This window comes from Fistularia commersonii, chromosome 23 (assembly GCF_037954325.1).
Source record: "Fistularia commersonii isolate RoL2024-O1a breed Wild chromosome 23, RoL_Fcom_v1.0, whole genome shotgun sequence".
NCBI classification, from domain to species: domain Eukaryota; kingdom Metazoa; phylum Chordata; class Actinopteri; order Syngnathiformes; family Fistulariidae; genus Fistularia; species Fistularia commersonii.
Window position 1 is genome coordinate 11,644,076 of NC_141306.1, and position 19,041 is coordinate 11,663,116.

Here is a 19,041-nt window from a genome sequence, read left to right on the forward strand (position 1 = left end):
CTATACCTTTTGAATATGTGATGGGATAACACTGAATTTGACATATATTGTGCAGAATAATGTCAGAAAAAACATATTGCAACAGCAGAAACCAGCTTGTTGAAATTCAATAGTTATTTCCACTCTAATCAAAATCGCTTCAACTGAGTGAGATAAGCATATTTTGAACGAATGGCAATGTCTTTTGAACTGGTGATGGGATTACAGTGAATTTGAAATATTGTGCAGTATCATGTCCTAAACAACATATTTCAACAGCTGAAACCAGCTCGATAAAATTCATTAGTTATTTCCACTCCTAATCAAAAACGCTTCAACTCGGTGAGATAAGCATATTTTGAAAGAATGGCCATATCTTTTGAACCTGTGATGGGATAACACTGAATTTGAAATATAATATGCAGAATAATGTCCTAAAACACATATTGCAACAGCAGAAACCAGCTTGTTGAAATTAAATAGTTATTTCCACTCCTAATCAAAAACGCTTCAACTCGGTGAGATAAGCACTTTTTGAACGAATGGCTATCTATTTTAAACTTGTTGCTGGATTACACTGAATTTCATATATATTGTGCAGAATCATAGCCGAAACAACATATTGCAACAGCTGAAACCAGTTCGATGAAATTCATTAGTTATTTCCACTCCTAATAAAAAAGGCTTCAACTCGGTGAGTTAAGCACTTTTTGAACGAATGGCTATATCTTCTGAACCTGTGATGGGATAACACTGAAATTGACATATATTGTGCAGAATCATGTCCGAAAAACATATTGCAACAGCAGAAACCAGCATGATGAAATTCATTAGTTATTTCCACTCCAAAAATAAAATGCTTCAACTCGGTGAGATAAGCACTTCTTGAACGAAGGGCTATATCTTCTGAACTTGTTGCTGGATTACACTGAATTTGATATATATTGTGCAGAAGCATGTCCTAAAAAACATATTGCAACAGCAGAAACCAGCTTGATGAAATTCATTAGTTATTTCCACTCCTAATTAAAAACGTTTCAACTCGGTGGAATAAGCACTTTTTGAACGAATGGCTATATCTTTTGAACCTGTGATGGTATAACACTGAATTTGACATTTATTGTGCAGAATCATCTCCTAAATAACATATTTCGACAGCAGAAACCAGCTTGATGAAATTCATTAGTATTTTCCACTCCTAATCAAAAACGCTTCAACTAGGTCAGATAAGCACTTTTTGACCGAAGGGCTATCTATTTTAAACTTGTTGCTGGAATACACTGAATTTGATATATATTGTGCAAAATCATGTCCTAAACAACATATTGCAACAGCAGAAACCAGCTTGATGAAATTCATTAGTTATTTCCAGTCCTAATCAAAAACGCTTCAACTCAGTGAGATAAGCAATTTTTGAACGAATGGCTATATCTTTTGAATCTGTGATGGGATAACACTGAATTTGACATATATTGTGCAGAATCATTTCCGAAACAACATATTGCAACAGCAGAAACCAGCTTGTTAAAATTCATTAGTTATTTCCACTCCTAATCCAAAATGCTTCAACTCGGTGAGATAAGCACTTTTTGAACGAAGGGCTATATCTTCTGAACTTGTTGCTGGATAACACTAAATTTGACATATATTGTGAAGAATCATGTCCTAAACAACATATTTTAACAGCAAAACCAGCTTGATGAAATTCATTAGTTATTTCCACACCTAATCAAAAACGCTTCAACTTGGTGAGATAAGCAATTTTTGAACAAATGGCTATATCTTTTGAATCTGTGATGGGATAACACTGAATTTGAGATATATTGTGCAGAATCATGTCCTAAACAACATATTGCAACAGCAGAAACCAGCTTGATGTAATTCATTAGTTATTTTCATTCCTAATCAAAAACGCTTCAACTCCGTGAGATAAGCATATTCTGAATGAAGGGCCCTATCTTTTGAACCTGTGATGGGATAACACTGAATTTGAAATATAATGTTCAGAATCATGTCCTAAACAACATATTGTAATCGCAGAAACCAGCTTGATGAAATTCATTAGTTATTTCAGCTCCTAATCAAAAACGCTTCAACTCGGTGAGATAAACACTTTTTTAACGAATGGCTATATCTTTTGAACCTGTGATGGGATTACTCTGAATTTGACATATATTGTGCAGAATCATGTCCTAAACAACATATTGCAACAGCAGAATCCAGCTTGTTGAAATTCAATAGTTATTTCCACTCCTAATCAAAAACGCTTCAACTCGGTGATATAAGCAGTTTTTGAACGAATGGCTATATCTTTTGAATCTGTGATGGGATAACACTGAATTTAACATATATTGTGCAGAATCATGTCAGAAAAAACATATTGCAAAAGCAGAAACCAGCTTGATGAAATTCAATAGTTATTTCCACTATAATCAAAAACGCTTCAACTTGGTGAGATAATCATATTTTGAACGAATGGCTATATACTTTGAATCTGTGATGGGATAACACATAATTTGATATATATTGTGCAGAATCATGTCCTAAATAACATTTTGCAACAGCAGAAACCAGCTCGATGAAATTCATTAGTTGTTTCCACTCCTAATCAAAAACGCTTCAATTCGGTGAGATAAGCACTTTTTGAACGAATGGCTATATCTTCTGGACCTGTGATGGGATAACACTGAAATTGACATATATTGTGCAAAATCATGTCCGAAAAAACATATTGCAACAGCAGAAACCAGCTTGATGAAATTCATTAGTTATATCCACTCCTAATCTAAAATGCTTCAACTCGGTGAGATAAGCACTTTTTGAAAGAAGGGATATATCTACTGACCTTGTTGCTGGATTACACTGAATTTGATATATATTGTGCAGAAGCATGTCCTAAAAAACATTTTGCAACAGCAGAAACCAGCTTGTTGAAATTCATTAGTTATTTCCACTCCTAATCAAAAACGTTTCAACTCGGTGGGGTAAGCACTTTTTGAACGAATGGCTATATATTTTGAATCTGTGATGGGATAACACTGAATTTGACATACATTGTGCAGAAACATGTCCTAAACAACATATTGCAACAGCCGAAACCAGCTCGATGAAATTCATTAGTTATTTCCACTCCTAATCAAAAACGCTTCAACTCGGTGAGATAAATACTTTTTGAACGAATGGCTATATCTTTTGAATCTGTGATAGTATAACACTAAATTTGACATATATTGTGCAAAATCATGTCCTAAACAACATATTGCAACAGCAGAAACCAGCTTGTTGAAATTCAATAGTTATTTCCACTCCTAATAAAAAACGCTTCAACTCGGTGAGATAAGCAGTTTTTGAACGAATGGCTATATCTTTTCAATCTGAGATGGGATAACACTGAATTTGACATATATTGTGCAGAATCATGTCCTACCCAACATATTTCAACAGCCGAAACCAGCTCGATGAAATTCATTTGTTATTTCCACTCCTAATAAAAAACGCTTCAACTCGGTGAGATAAGCAGTTTTTGAACGTATGGCTATATATTTTGAATCTGTGATGGGATAACACTGAATTTGACAATTATTGTGCAGAATAATGTCAGAAAAAACATATTGCAACAGCAGAAACCAGCTTGTTGAAATTCAATAGTTATTTCCACTCTAATCAAAAACGCTTCAACTCAGTTAGATAAGCATATTTTGAACGAATGGCAATGTCTTTTGAACTGGTGATGGGATTACAGTGAATTTGAAATATTGTGCAGAATCATGTCCTAAACAACATATTTCAACAGCTGAAACCAGTTCGATAAAATTCATTAGTTATTTCCACTCCTAATCAAAAACGCTTCAACTCGGTGAGATAAGCATATTTTGAAAGAATGGCCATATCTTTTGAACCTGTGATGGGATAACACTGAATTTGAAATATAATATGCAGAATAATGTCCTAAACAATATATTGCAACAGCAGAAACCAGCTTGTTGAAATTAAATAGTTATTTCCACTCCTAATCAAAAACGCTTCAACTCGGTGAGATAAGCACTTTTTGAACGAATGGCTATCTATTTTAAACTTGTTGCTGGATTACACTGAATTTCATATATATTGTGCAGAATCATGTCCTAAACAACATATTTCAACAGCTGAAACCAGTTCGATGAAATTCATTAGTTATTTCCACTCCTAATAAAAAAGGCTTCAACTCGGTGAGTTAAGTACTTTTTGAACGAATGGCTATATCTTCTGAACCTGTGATGGGATAACACTGAAATTGACATATATTGTGCAGAATCATGTCCGAAAAACATATTGCAACAGCAGAAACCAGCATGATGAAATTCATTAGTTATTTCCACTCCTAAAATAAAATGCTTCAACTCGGTGAGATAAGCACTTCTTGAACGAAGGGCTATATCTTCTGAACTTGTTGCTGGATTACACTGAATTTGATATATATTGTGCAGATGCATGTCCTAAAAAACATATTGCAACAGCAGAAACCAGCTTGATGAAATTCATTAGTTATTTCCACTCCGAATTAAAAACGTTTCAACTCGGTGGGATAAGCACTTTTTGAACGAATGGCTATATCTTTTGAACCTGTGATGGGATAACACTGAATTTGACATGTATTGTGCAGAATCATGTCCTAAACAACATATTTCAACAGCAGAAACCAGCTTGATGAAATTCATTAGTATTTTCCACTCCTAATCAAAAACGCTTCAACTAGGTCAGATAAGCACTTTTTGACCGAAGGGCTATCTATTTTAAAATTGTTGCTGGAATACCCTGAATTTGATTTATATTGTGCAAAATCATGTCCTAAACAACATATTTCAACAGCAGAAACCAGCTTGATGAAATTCATTAGTTATTTCCACTCCTAATCCAAAATGCTTCAACTCGGTGAGATAAGAACTTTTTGAAAGAAGGGGTATATCTTCTGAACTTGTTGCTGGATAACACTGAATTTGACATATATTGTGCAGAATCATGTCCTAAACAACATATTTTAACAGCAAAACCAGCTTGATGAAATTCATTAGTTATTTCCACTCCTAATCAAAAACGCTTCAGTCGGTGAGATAAGCAATTTTTGAACGAATGGCTATATCTTTTGAATCTGTGATGGGATAACAATGAATTTGATATATATTGTGCAGAATCATGTCCTAAACAACATATTTTAACAGCAGAAACCAGCTTGATGAAATTGATTAGTTTTTTCCACTCCTAATCAAAAACGTTCAACTAGGTCAGATAAGCACTTTTTGACCGAAGGGCTATCTATTTTAAACTTGTTCCTTGATTACACTGAATTTGATATATATTGTGCAGAATCATGTCCTAAACAAGATATTGCAACAGCAGAAAGAAGCTTGTTCAAATTCATTGGTTATTTCCACTCCTTATCAAAAACGATTCAACTCTGTGAGATAAGCATATTTTGAACGAATGGCTATATCTTTTGAACCTGTGATGGGATTACTCTGAATTTGACATATATTGTGCAGAATCATGTCCTAAACAATACATTTCAACAGCCAAAACCAGCTCGATAAAATTCATTAGTTATTTTCACTCCTAATCAAAAATGCTTCAACTCGGTGAGATAAGCAGTTTTTGAACGAATGGCTATATCTTTTTAATCTGAAATGGGATAACACTGAATTTGACATATATTGTGCAGAATCATGTCCTAAACAACATATTTCAACAGCCGAAACCAGCTCGATGAAATTCATTAGTTATTTCCACTCCTAATGAAAAACGCTTCAACTTGGTGAGATAAGCAGTTTTTGAACGAATGGCTATATCTTTTGAATCTGTGATGGGATAACACTGAATTTGAAATATAATGTGCAGAATCATGTCCTAAACAACATATTGTAATCGCAGAAACCAGCTTGATGAAATTCATATTTTATTTCAGCTCCTAATCAAAAACGCTTCAACTCGGTGAGATAAACACTTTTTTAACGAATGGCTATATCTTTTGAATTTGTGATGGGATAACACTGAATTTTACATATATTGTGCTGAATCATGTCAAAAAAAACATATTGCAACAGCAGAAACCAGCTTGTTGAAATTCAATAGTTATTTCCACTCTAAACAAAAACGCTTCAACTCAGTGAGATAAGCATATTTTGAACGGATGGCTATATCTTTTGAATCTGTGATGGGATAACACTGAATTTTACACATATTGTGCAGAATCATATCCTAAACAACATATTTCAACAGCAGAAACCAGCTTGATGAAATTCATTAGTTTTTTCCACTCCTAATCAAAAACGCTTCAACTAGGTCAGATAAGCACTTTTTGACCGAAGGGCTATCTTTTTTAAACTTGTTGCTGGATTATACTGAATTTGATATATATTGTGCAGAATCATGTCCTAAACAACATAATGCAACAGCAGAAACCAGCTTGATGAAATTCGTTAGTTATTTCCGCTCCTAATCAAAAACGCTTCAACTCAGTGAGATAAGCACTTTTTGAATGAATGGCTATATCTTTTGAATCTGTGATGGGATAACACTGAATTTGACATATATTGTGCAGAAACATGTCCTAAACAAAACATTTCAATATTAGAAACCAGCTTATTCAAATTCAATAGTTATTTCCGCTCTAATCAAAAACGCTTCAACTCGGTGAGATAAGCATATTTTTAATGAATGGCCATATCTTTTGAACCTGTGATGGGATTACACTGAATTTGAAATATTGTGCAGAATCATGTCCTAAACATCATATTTCAACAGCCGAAACCAGCTCGATGAAATTCATTAGTTATTTCCACTCCTAATGAAAAACGCTTCAACTCGGTGTGATAAGCAGTTTTTGAACGAATGGCTATATCGTTTGAATCTGTGATGGGATAACACTGAATTTGAAATATAATGTGCAGAATCATGTCTTAAACAACATATTGTAATCGCAGAAACCAGCTTGATGAAATTCATTAGTTATTTCAGCTCCTAATCAAAAACGCTTCAACTCGGTGAGATAAACACTTTTTTTAACGAATGGCTATATCTTTTGAATCTGTGATGGGATAACACTGAATTTTACATATATTGTGCAGAAACATGTCCTAAACAAAAAATTTCAATATTAGAAACCAGCTTATTCAAATTCAATAGTTATTTCCGCTCTAATCAAAAACGCTTGAACTCGGTGAGATAAGCATATTTTTAATGAATGGCCATATCTTTTGAACCTGTGATCGGATTACACTGAATTTTAAATATTGTGCAGAATCATGTCCTAAACATCATATTTCAACAGCTGAAACCAGCTCGATGAAATTCATTAGGTATTTCCACTCCTAATAAAAAAGGCTTCAACTCGGTGAGATAAGCACTTTTTGAACGAATGGCTATATCTTTTGAACTTGTTGCTGGATTACACTGAATTTGAGATATATTGTGCAGAATCATGTCAGAAAATCATATTGCAACAGAAGAAACCAGCTTGATGAAATTCAATAGTTATTTCCACTCTCATCAAAAACGCTTCAACTCAGTGAGATAAGCATATTTTGATAGAATGGCTATGTCTTTTGAACTGGTGATGGGATTACAGTGAATTTGAAATATTGTGCAGAATCATGTCCTAAACAACATATTTCAACAGCTGAAACCAGCTCGATGAAATTCATTAGTTATTTCCACTCCTAATCAAAAACGCTTCAACTCGGTGAGATAAGCACTTTTTGAACGAATGGCTTTCTATTTTAAACTTGTTGCTGGATTACACTGAATTTGATATATATTGTGCAGAATAATGTCCTAAACAACATATTGCAACAGCAGAAACCAGCTTGTTGAAATTCAATAGCTATTTCCACTCCTAATCAAAAACGCTTCAACTCGGTGAGATAAGCACTTTTTGAACAAATGGCTATCTATTTTAAACTTGTTGCTGGATTACACTGAATTTGATATATATTGTGCAGAATCATGTCCTAAACAACATATTTCAACAGCTGAAACCAGTTCGATGAAATTCAATAGTTATTTCCACTCCTTATAAAAAAGGCTTCAACATGGTAAGTTAAGCATTTTTTGAACGAATGCCTATATCTTCTGAACCTGTGATGGGATAACACTGAAATTGACATATATTGTGCAGAATCATGTCCGAAACAACATATTGCAACAGCAGAAACCAGCATGATGAAATTCATTAGTTATTTCCACTCCTAATCTAAAATGCTTCAACTCTGTGAGATAAGCACTTCTTGAACGAAGGGCTATATCTTCTGAACTTGTTGCTGGATTACACTGAATTTGATATATATTGTGCAGAAGTATGTCTTAAAAAAACAATTTGCAACAGCAGAAACCAGCTTGATGAAATTCATTAGTTATTTCAGCTTCTAATCAAAAACGCTTCAACTCGGTGAGATAAACACTTTGTGAACGAATGGCTATATCTTTTGAATCTGTGATGGGATAACACTGAAATTGACATATATTGTGCAGAATCATGTCCTAAACAACATATTTCAACAGCAGAAACCAGCTTGATGAAATTCATTAGTTATTTCCACTCCAAATCAAAAACGCTTCAACTCGGTGAGATAAGCACTTTTTGAACGAATGGCTATATCTTTTGAATATGTGATGGGATAACACAAAATATGACAAATATTGTACAGAATCATGTCCTAAACAAGATATTGCAACAGCAGAAAGAATCTTGTTCAAATTCAATAGTTATTTCCACTCCTAATCAAAAACGCTTCAACTCGGTGAGATAAGCATATTTTGAACGAATGGCTATATCTTTTGAACCTGTAATGGGATTACTCTGAATTTGACATATATTGTGCAGAATCATGTCCTAAACAACGCATTTCAACAGCCAAAACCAGCTCGATGAAATTCATTAGTTATTTTCACTCCTAATCAAAAACGCTTCAACTCGGTCAGATAAGCACTTTTTGAACGAATGGCTATATCGTTTGAACTTGTTGATGGATTACACTGAATTTGACATATATTGTGCAGAATATTGTCCGAAACAACATATTGCAACAGCAGAAACCAGCTTGATGAAATTCATTAGTTGTTTCCACTCCTAATCAAAAACGCTTCAACTCGGTGAGATAAGGACTTTTTGAACGAATGGCTATATCTTCTGAACCTGTGATTGGATAACACTGAACTTGACATATATTGTGCAAAATCATGTCCGAAACAACATATTGCAACAGCAGAAACCAGCTTGATGAAATTCATTAGTTATATCCACTCCTAATCAAAAATGCTTCAACTCGGTGAGATCAGTACTTTTTGAACGAAGGGCTATATCTTCTGAAGTTGTTGCTGGATTACACTGAATTTGATATATATTGTGCAAAAGCATGTCCTAAAAAACATATTGCAACCGCAGAAACCAGCTTGATGAAATTCATTAGTTATTTCCACTCCTAATCAAAAACGCTTCAACTCGGTGGGGTAAGCACTTTTTGAACGAATGGCTATATCTTTTGAATCTGTGATGGGATAACACTGAATTTGACATATATTGTGCAGAAACATGTCCTAAACAACTTATTGCAACAGCAGAAACCAGCTCGATGAAATTCATTAGTTATTTCCACTCCTAATGAAAAACGCTTCAACTCGGTGAGATAAATACTTTTTGAACGAATGGCTATACCTTTTTAAGATATGATGGGATAACACTAAATTTGACATATATTGTGCAGAATCATGTCCTAAACAACATATTGAAACAGCAGAACCCAGCTTGTTGAAATTCAATAGTTATTCCCACTCCTAATCAAAAACGCTTCAACTTGGTGAGATAAGCAGTTTTTGAACGAATGGCTATATCTTTTGAATCTGAGATGGGATAACACTGAATTTGACATATATTGTGCAGAATCATGTCCTAAACAACATATTTCAACAGCCGAAACCAGCTCGATGAAATTCATTAGTTATTTCCACTCCTAATGAAAAACGCTTCAACTCGGTGAGATAAGCAGTTTTTGAACGAATGGCTATATCTTTTGAATCTGTGATGGGATAACACTGATTTTGAAATATAATGTGCAGAATCATGTCCTAAAAAACATATTGTAATCGCAGAAACCAGTTTGATGAAATTCATTAGTTATTTCAGCTCCTAATCAAAAACGCTTCAACTCGGTGAGATAAGCACTTTTTGAACGAATGGCTATATCTTTTAAATCTGTGATGGGATAACACTGAATTTTACATATATTGTGCAGAATCATGTCAGAAAAAACATATTGCAACAGCAGAAACCAGCTTGTTGAAATTCAATAGTTATTTCAACTCTAATCAAAAACGCTTCAACTCAGTGAGATAAGCATATTTTGAACGAATGGCTATATCTTTTGAATCTGTGATGGGATAACACTGAATTTTACATATATTGGGCAGAATCATGTCCTAAACAACATATTTCAACAGCAGAAACCAGCTTGATGAAATTCATTAGTTTTTTCCACTCCTAATCAAAAACGCTTCAACTAGGTCAGATAAGCACTTTTTGACCGAAGGGCTATCTATTTTAAACTTGTTGCTGGATTATACTGAATTTGATATATATTGTGCAGAATCATGTCCTAAACTACATAATGCAACAGCAGAAACCAGCTTGATGAAATTCATTAGTTATTTCCACTCCTAATCAAAAACGCTTCAACTCGGTGAGATAAGCAATTTTTGAACGAATGGCTATATCTTTGAATCTGTTTTGGGATAACACTGAATTTGATATATATTGTGCAGAATCATGTCCGAAACAACATATTGCAACAGCAAAAACCAGCTTGATGTAATTCATCAGTTATTTCCACTCCTAATCAAAAACGCTTCAACTCGGTGATATAAGCATATTTTGAAAGAATGGCTATATCTTTTGATCCTGTGATGGGATAACACTGAATTTCAAATATAATGTGCAGAATCATGCCCTAAACAACATATTTCAACAGCAGAAACCAGCTTGATGAAATTCATTAGTTGTTTCCACTCCTAATCAAAAACGCTTCAACTCGGTGAGATAAGCAGTTTTTGAACGAATGGCTATATCTTTTGAATCGGTGATGGGATAACACTGAATTTGACATATATTGTGCAGAATCATGTCCTAAAGAACATATTGTAACAGCAGAAACCAGCTTGTTCAAATTCAATAGTTATTTCCACTATAATCAAAAACGCTTCAACTTCTGTGAGATAAGCATATTTTGAACGAATGGCCATATCTTTTGAACCTGTGATGGGATTACACTGAATTTGAAATATTGTGCAGAATCATGTCCTAAACATCATATTTCAACAGCTGAAACCAGCTCGATGAAATTCATTAGTTATTTCCACTCCTAATAAAAAAGGCTTCAACTCGGTCAGATAACCACTTTTTGACCGAAGGGCTATATCTTTTGAACTTGTTGATGGATTACACTGAATTTGACATATATTGTGCAGAAGCATGTCCTAAAAAACATATTGCAACATCAGAAACCAGCCTGATGAAATTCATTAGTTATTTCCACTCCTAATCAAAAACACTTCAACCCGGTGAGATAAGCAATTTTTGAACGAAATGCTATATCTTTTGAATCTGTGATGGGATAACACTGAATTTGAGATATATTGTGCAGAATATTGTCCGAAACAACATATTGCAACAGCAGAAACCAGCTTGATGAAATTCATTAGTTATTTCCACTTCTAATCTAAAATGCTTCAACTCGGTGAGATAAGCACTTTTTGAACGAAGGGCTATATCTTCTGAACTTGTTGCTGGATTACACTGAATTTGATATATATTGTGCAGAATCATGTCCGAAAAAACATATTGCAACAGCAAAAACCAGCTTGATGAAATTCATTAGTTATTTCCACTCCTAATCAAAAACGTTTCAACCCGGTGAGATAAGCAATTTTTGAACGAAATGCTATATCTTTTGAATCTCTGATGGGATAACACTGAATTTGAGATATATTGTGCAGAATATTGTCCGAAACAACATATTGCAACAGCAGAAACCAGCTTGATGAAATTCATTAGTTGTTTCCACTCCTAATCAAAAACGCTTCAACTCGGTGAGATAAGGACTTTTTGAACGAATGGCTATATCTTCTGAACCTGTGATGGGATAACACTGAAATTGACATATATTGTGCAAAATCATGTCCGATAAAATATATTGCAACAGCAGAAACCAGCTTGATGAAATTCATTAGTTATATCCACTCCTAATCTAAAATGCTTCAACTCGGTGAGATCAGCACTTTTTGAACGAAGGGCTATATCTTCTGAAGTTGTTGCTGGATTACACTGAATTTGATATATATTGTGCAGAAGCATGTCCTAAAAAACATATTGCAACCGCAGAAACCAGCTTGATGAAATTCATTAGTTATTTCCACTCCTAATCAAAAACGCTTCAACTCGGTTGGGTAAGCACTTTTTGAACGAATGGCTATATCTTTTGAATCTGTGATGGGATAACACTGAATTTGACATATATTGTGGAGAAACATGTCCTAAACAACATATTGCAACAGCAGAAACCAGCTCGATGAAATTCATTAGTTATTTCCGCTCCTAATGAAAAACGCTTCAACTCGGTGAGATAAATACTTTTTGAACGAATGGCTATACCTTTTGAATATATGATGGGATAACACAAAATTTGACATATATTGTGCAGAATCATGTCCTAAAACAACATATTGCAACAGCAGAACCCAGCTTGTTGAAATTCAATAGTTATTCCCACTCCTAATCAAAAACGCTTCAACTCGGTGAGATAAGCAGTTTTTGAACGAATGGCTATATCTTTTGAATCTGAGATGGGATAACACTGAATTTGACATATATTGTGCAGAATCATGTCCTAAACAACATATTTCAACAGCCGAAACCAGCTCGACGAAATTCATTAGTTATTTCCACTCCTAATGAAAAACGCTTCAACTCGGTGAGATAAGCATATTTTGAAAGAATGGCTATATCTTTTGAACCTGTGATGGGACAACACTGAATTTGAAATATAATGTGCAGAATCATGTCCTAAACAACATATTTCAACAGCAGAAACCAGCTTGATGAAATTCAATAGTTGTTTCCACTCCTAATCAAAAACGCTTCAACTCGGTGAGATAAGCAGTTTTTGAACGAATGGCTATATCTTTTGAATCGGTGATGGGATAACACTGAATTTGACATATATTGTGCAGAATCATGTCCTAAAGAACATATTGTAACAGCAGAAACCAGCTTGTTCAAATTCAATAGTTATTTCCACTCTAATCAAAAACGCTTCAACTTCTGTGAGATAAGCATATTTTTAACGAATGGCCATATCTTTTGAACCTGTGATGGGATTACACTGAATTTGAAATATTGTGCAGAATCATGTCCTAAACATCATATTTCAACAGCTGAAACCAGCTCGATGAAATTCATTAGTTATTTCCACTCCTAATAAAAAAGGCTTCAACTCGGTCAGATAACCACTTTTTGACCGAAGGGCTATATCTTTTGAACTTGTTGATGGATTACACTGAATTTGACATATATTGTGCAGAAGCATGTCCTAAAAAACATATTGCAACATCAGAAACCAGCCTGATGAAATTCATTAGTTATTTCCACTCCTAATCAAAAACACTTCAACCCGGTGAGATAAGCAATTTTTGAACGAATGGCTATATCTTTTGAATCTGTGATGGGATAACACTGAATTTGAGATATATTGTGCAGAATATTGTCCGAAAACAACATATTGCAACAGCAGAAACCAGCTTGATGAAATTCATTAGTTATTTCCACTTCTAATCTAAAATGCTTCAACTCGGTGAGATAAGCACTTTTTGAACGAAGGGCTATATCTTCTGAACTTGTTGCTGGATTACACTGAATTTGATATATATTGTGCAGAATCATGTCCGAAACAACATATTGCAACAGCAAAAACCAGCATGATGAAATTCATTAGTTATTTCCACTCCTAATCAAAAACGTTTCAACCCGGTGAGATAAGCAATTTTTGAACGAAATGCTATATCTTTTGAATCTCTGATGGGATAACACTGAATTTGAGATATATTGTGCAGAATATTGTCCGAAACAACATATTGCAACAGCAGAAACCAACTTGATGAAATTCATTAGTTGTTTCCACTCCTAATCAAAAACACTTCAACTCGGTGAGATAAGGACTTTTTGAACGAATGGCTATATCTTCTGAACCTGTGATGGGATAACACTGAAATTGACATATATTGTGCAAAATCATGTCCGAAAAAATATATTGCAACAGCAGAAACCAGCTTGATGAAATTCATTAGTTATATCCACTCCTAATCTAAAATGCTTCAACTCGGTGAGATCAGCACTTTTTGAACGAAGGGCTATATCTTCTGAAGTTGTTGCTGGATTACACTGAATTTGATATATATTGTGCAGAAGCATGTCCTAAAAAACATATTGCAACCGCAGAAACCAGCTTGATGAAATTCATTAGTTATTTCCACTCCTAATCAAAAACGCTTCAACTCGGTGGGGTAAGCACTTTTTGAACGAATGGCTATATCTTTTGAATCTGTGATGGGATAACACTGAATTTGACATATATTGTGCAGAAACATGTCCTAAACAACATATTGCAACAGCAGAAACCAGCTCGATGAAATTCATTAGTTATTTCCGCTCCTAATGAAAAACGCTTCAACTCGGTGAGATAAATACTTTTTGAACGAATGGCTATACCTTTTGAATATATGATGGGATAACACTAAATTTGACATATATTGTGCAGAATCATGTCGTAAACAACATATTGCAACAGCAGAACCCAGCTTGTTGAAATTCAATAGTTATTCCCACTCCTAATCAAAAACGCTTCAACTCGGTGAGATAAGCAGTTTTTGAACGAATGGCTATATCTTTTGAATCTGAGATGGGATAACACTGAATTTGACATATATTTTGCAGAATCATGTCCTAAACAACATATTTCAACAGCCGAAACCAGCTCGATGAAATTCATTAGTTATTTCCACTCCTAATGAAAAACGCTTCAACTCGGTGAGATAAGCATATTTTGAAAGAATGGCTATATCTTTTGAACCTGTGATGGGATAACACTGAATTTGAAATATAATGTGCAGAATCATGTCCTAAACAACATATTTCAACAGCAGAAACCAGCTTGATGAAATTCATTAGTTGTTTCCACTCTAATCAAAAACGCTTCAACTTCTGTGAGATAAGCATATTTTGAACGAATGGCCATATCTTTTGAACCTGTGATGGGATTACTCTTAATTTGACATATATTGTGCAGAATCATGTCCTAAAGAACATATTGTAACAGCAGAAACCAGCTTGTTCAAATTCATTAGTTATTTCCACTCCTAATCAAAAACACTTCAACCCGGTGAGATAAGCAATTTTTGAACGAATGGCTATATCTTTTGAATCTGTGATGGGATAACACTGAATTTGAGATATATTGTGCAGAATATTGTCCGAAAACAACATATTGCAACAGCAGAAACCAGCTTGATGAAATTCATTAGTTATTTCCACTTCTAATCTAAAATGCTTCAACTCGGTGAGATAAGCACTTTTTGAACGAAGGGCTATATCTTCTGAACTTGTTGCTGGATTACACTGAATTTGATATATATTGTGCAGAATCATGTCCGAAACAACATATTGCAACAGCAAAAACCAGCATGATGAAATTCATTAGTTATTTCCACTCCTAATCAAAAACGTTTCAACCCGGTGAGATAAGCAATTTTTGAACGAAATGCTATATCTTTTGAATCTCTGATGGGATAACACTGAATTTGAGATATATTGTGCAGAATATTGTCCGAAACAACATATTGCAACAGCAGAAACCAACTTGATGAAATTCATTAGTTGTTTCCACTCCTAATCAAAAACACTTCAACTCGGTGAGATAAGGACTTTTTGAACGAATGGCTATATCTTCTGAACCTGTGATGGGATAACACTGAAATTGACATATATTGTGCAAAATCATGTCCGAAAAAATATATTGCAACAGCAGAAACCAGCTTGATGAAATTCATTAGTTATATCCACTCCTAATCTAAAATGCTTCAACTCGGTGAGATCATCACTTTTTGAACGAAGGGCTATATCTTCTGAAGTTGTTGCTGGATTACACTGAATTTGATATATATTGTGCAGAAGCATGTCCTAAAAAACATATTGCAACCGCAGAAACCAGCTTGATGAAATTCATTAGTTATTTCCACTCCTAATCAAAAACGCTTCAACTCGGTGGGGTAAGCACTTTTTGAACGAATGGCTATATCTTTTGAATCTGTGATGGGATAACACTGAATTTGACATATATTGTGCAGAAACATGTCCTAAACAACATATTGCAACAGCAGAAACCAGCTCGATGAAATTCATTAGTTATTTCCGCTCCTAATGAAAAACGCTTCAACTCGGTGAGATAAATACTTTTTGAACGAATGGCTATACCTTTTGAATATATGATGGGATAACACTAAATTTGACATATATTGTGCAGAATCATGTCGTAAACAACATATTGCAACAGCAGAACCCAGCTTGTTGAAATTCAATAGTTATTCCCACTCCGAATCAAAAACGCTTCAACTCGGTGAGATAAGCAGTTTTTGAACGAATGGCTATATCTTTTGAATCTGAGATGGGATAACACTGAATTTGACATATATTTTGCAGAATCATGTCCTAAACAACATATTTCAACAGCCGAAACCAGCTCGATGAAATTCATTAGTTATTTCCACTCCTAATGAAAAACGCTTCAACTCGGTGAGATAAGCATATTTTGAAAGAATGGCTATATCTTTTGAACCTGTGAAAGGGATAACACTGAATATGAAATATAATGTGCAGAATCATGTCCTAAACAACATATTTCAACAGCAGAAACCAGCTTGATGAAATTCATTAGTTGTTTCCACTCTAATCAAAAACGCTTCAACTTCTGTGAGATAAGCATATTTTGAACGAATGGCCATATCTTTTGAACCTGTGATGGGATTACTCTTAATTTGACATATATAGTGCAGAATCATGTCCTAAAGAACATATTGTAACAGCAGAAACCAGCTTGTTCAAATTCAATAGTTATTTCCACTCTAATTAAAAACTCTTCAACTTCTGTGAGATAAGCATATTTTGAACGAATGGCCATATCTTTTGAACCTGTGATGGGATTACACTGAATTTGAAATATTGTGCAGAATCATGTCCTAAACATCATATTTCAACAGCTGAAACCAGCTCGATGAAATTCATTAGTTATTTCCACTCCTAATAAAAAAGGCTTCCACTCGGTGAGATAAGCACTTTTTGAAGGAAGGGCTATATCTTCTGAACTTGTTGCTGGATTACACTGAATTTGATATATATTGTGCAGAAGCATGTCCTAAAAAACATATTGCAACAGCAGAAACCAGCTTGATGAAATTCATTAGTTATTTCCACTCCTAATCAAAAACGTTTCAACCCGGTGAGATAAGCAATTTTTGAACAAAATGCTATATCTTTTGAATCTCTGATGGGATAACACTGAATTTGAGATATATTGTGCAGAATATTGTCCGAAACAACATATTGCAACAGCAGAAACCAGCTTGATGAAATTCATTAGTTGTTTCCACTCCTAATCAAAAACGCTTCAACTTCTGTGAGATAAGCATATTTTGAACGAATGGCCATATCTTTTGAACCTGTGATGGGATTACTCTTAATTTGACATATATAGTGCAGAATCATGTCCTAAAGAACATATTGTAACAGCAGAAACCAGCTTGTTCAAATTCAATAGTTATTTCCACTCTAATTAAAAACTCTTCAACTTCTGTGAGATAAGCATATTTTGAACGAATGGCCATATCTTTTGAACCTGTGATGGGATTACACTGAATTTGAAATATTGTGCAGAATCATGTCCTAAACATCATATTTCAACAGCTGAAACCAGCTCGATGAAATTCATTAGTTATTTCCACTCCTAATAAAAAAGGCTTCCACTCGGTGAGATAAGCACTTTTTGAAGGAAGGGCTATATCTTCTGAACTTGTTGCTGGATTACACTGAATTTGATATATATTGTGCAGAAGCATGTCCTAAAAAACATATTGCAACAGCAGAAACCAGCTTGATGAAATTCATTAGTTATTTCCACTCCTAATCAAAAACGTTTCAACCCGGTGAGATAAGCAATTTTTGAACAAAATGCTATATCTTTTGAACCTGTAATGGGATAACACTGAATTTGAGATATATTGTGCAGAATATTGTCCGAAACAACATATTGCAACAGCAGAAACCAGCTTGATGAAATTCATTAGTTGTTTCCACTCCTAATCAAAAACGCTTCACCTCGGTGAGATAAGGACTTTTTGAACGAATGGCTATATCTTCTGAACCTGTGATGGGATAACACTGAAATTGACATATATTGTGCAAAATCATGTCCGAAAAAACATATTGCAACAGCAGAAACCAGCTTGATGAAATTCATTAGTTATATCCACTCCTAATCTAAAATGCTTCAACTCGGTGAGATCAGCACTTTTTGAACGAAGGGCTATATCTTCTGAAGTTGTTGCTGGATTACACTGAATTTGATATATATTGTGCCGAAGCATGTCCTAAAAAGCATATTGCAAGCGCAGAAACCAGCTCGATGAAATTCATTAGTTATTTCCACTCCTAATGAAAAACGCTTCAACTCGGTGAGATAAATACTTTTTGAACGAATGGCTATATCTTTTGAATCGGTGATGGGATAACACTGAATTTGACATATATTGTGCAAAATCATGTCCTAAACAACATATTGCAACAGCAGAAACCAGCCTGATGAAATTCATTAGTTATTTCCACTCCTAATCAAAAACGCTTCAACTCGGTGGGGTAAGCACTTTTTGAACGAATGGCTATATCTTTTGAATCTGTGATGGGATAACACTGAATTTGACATATATTGTGCAGAAACA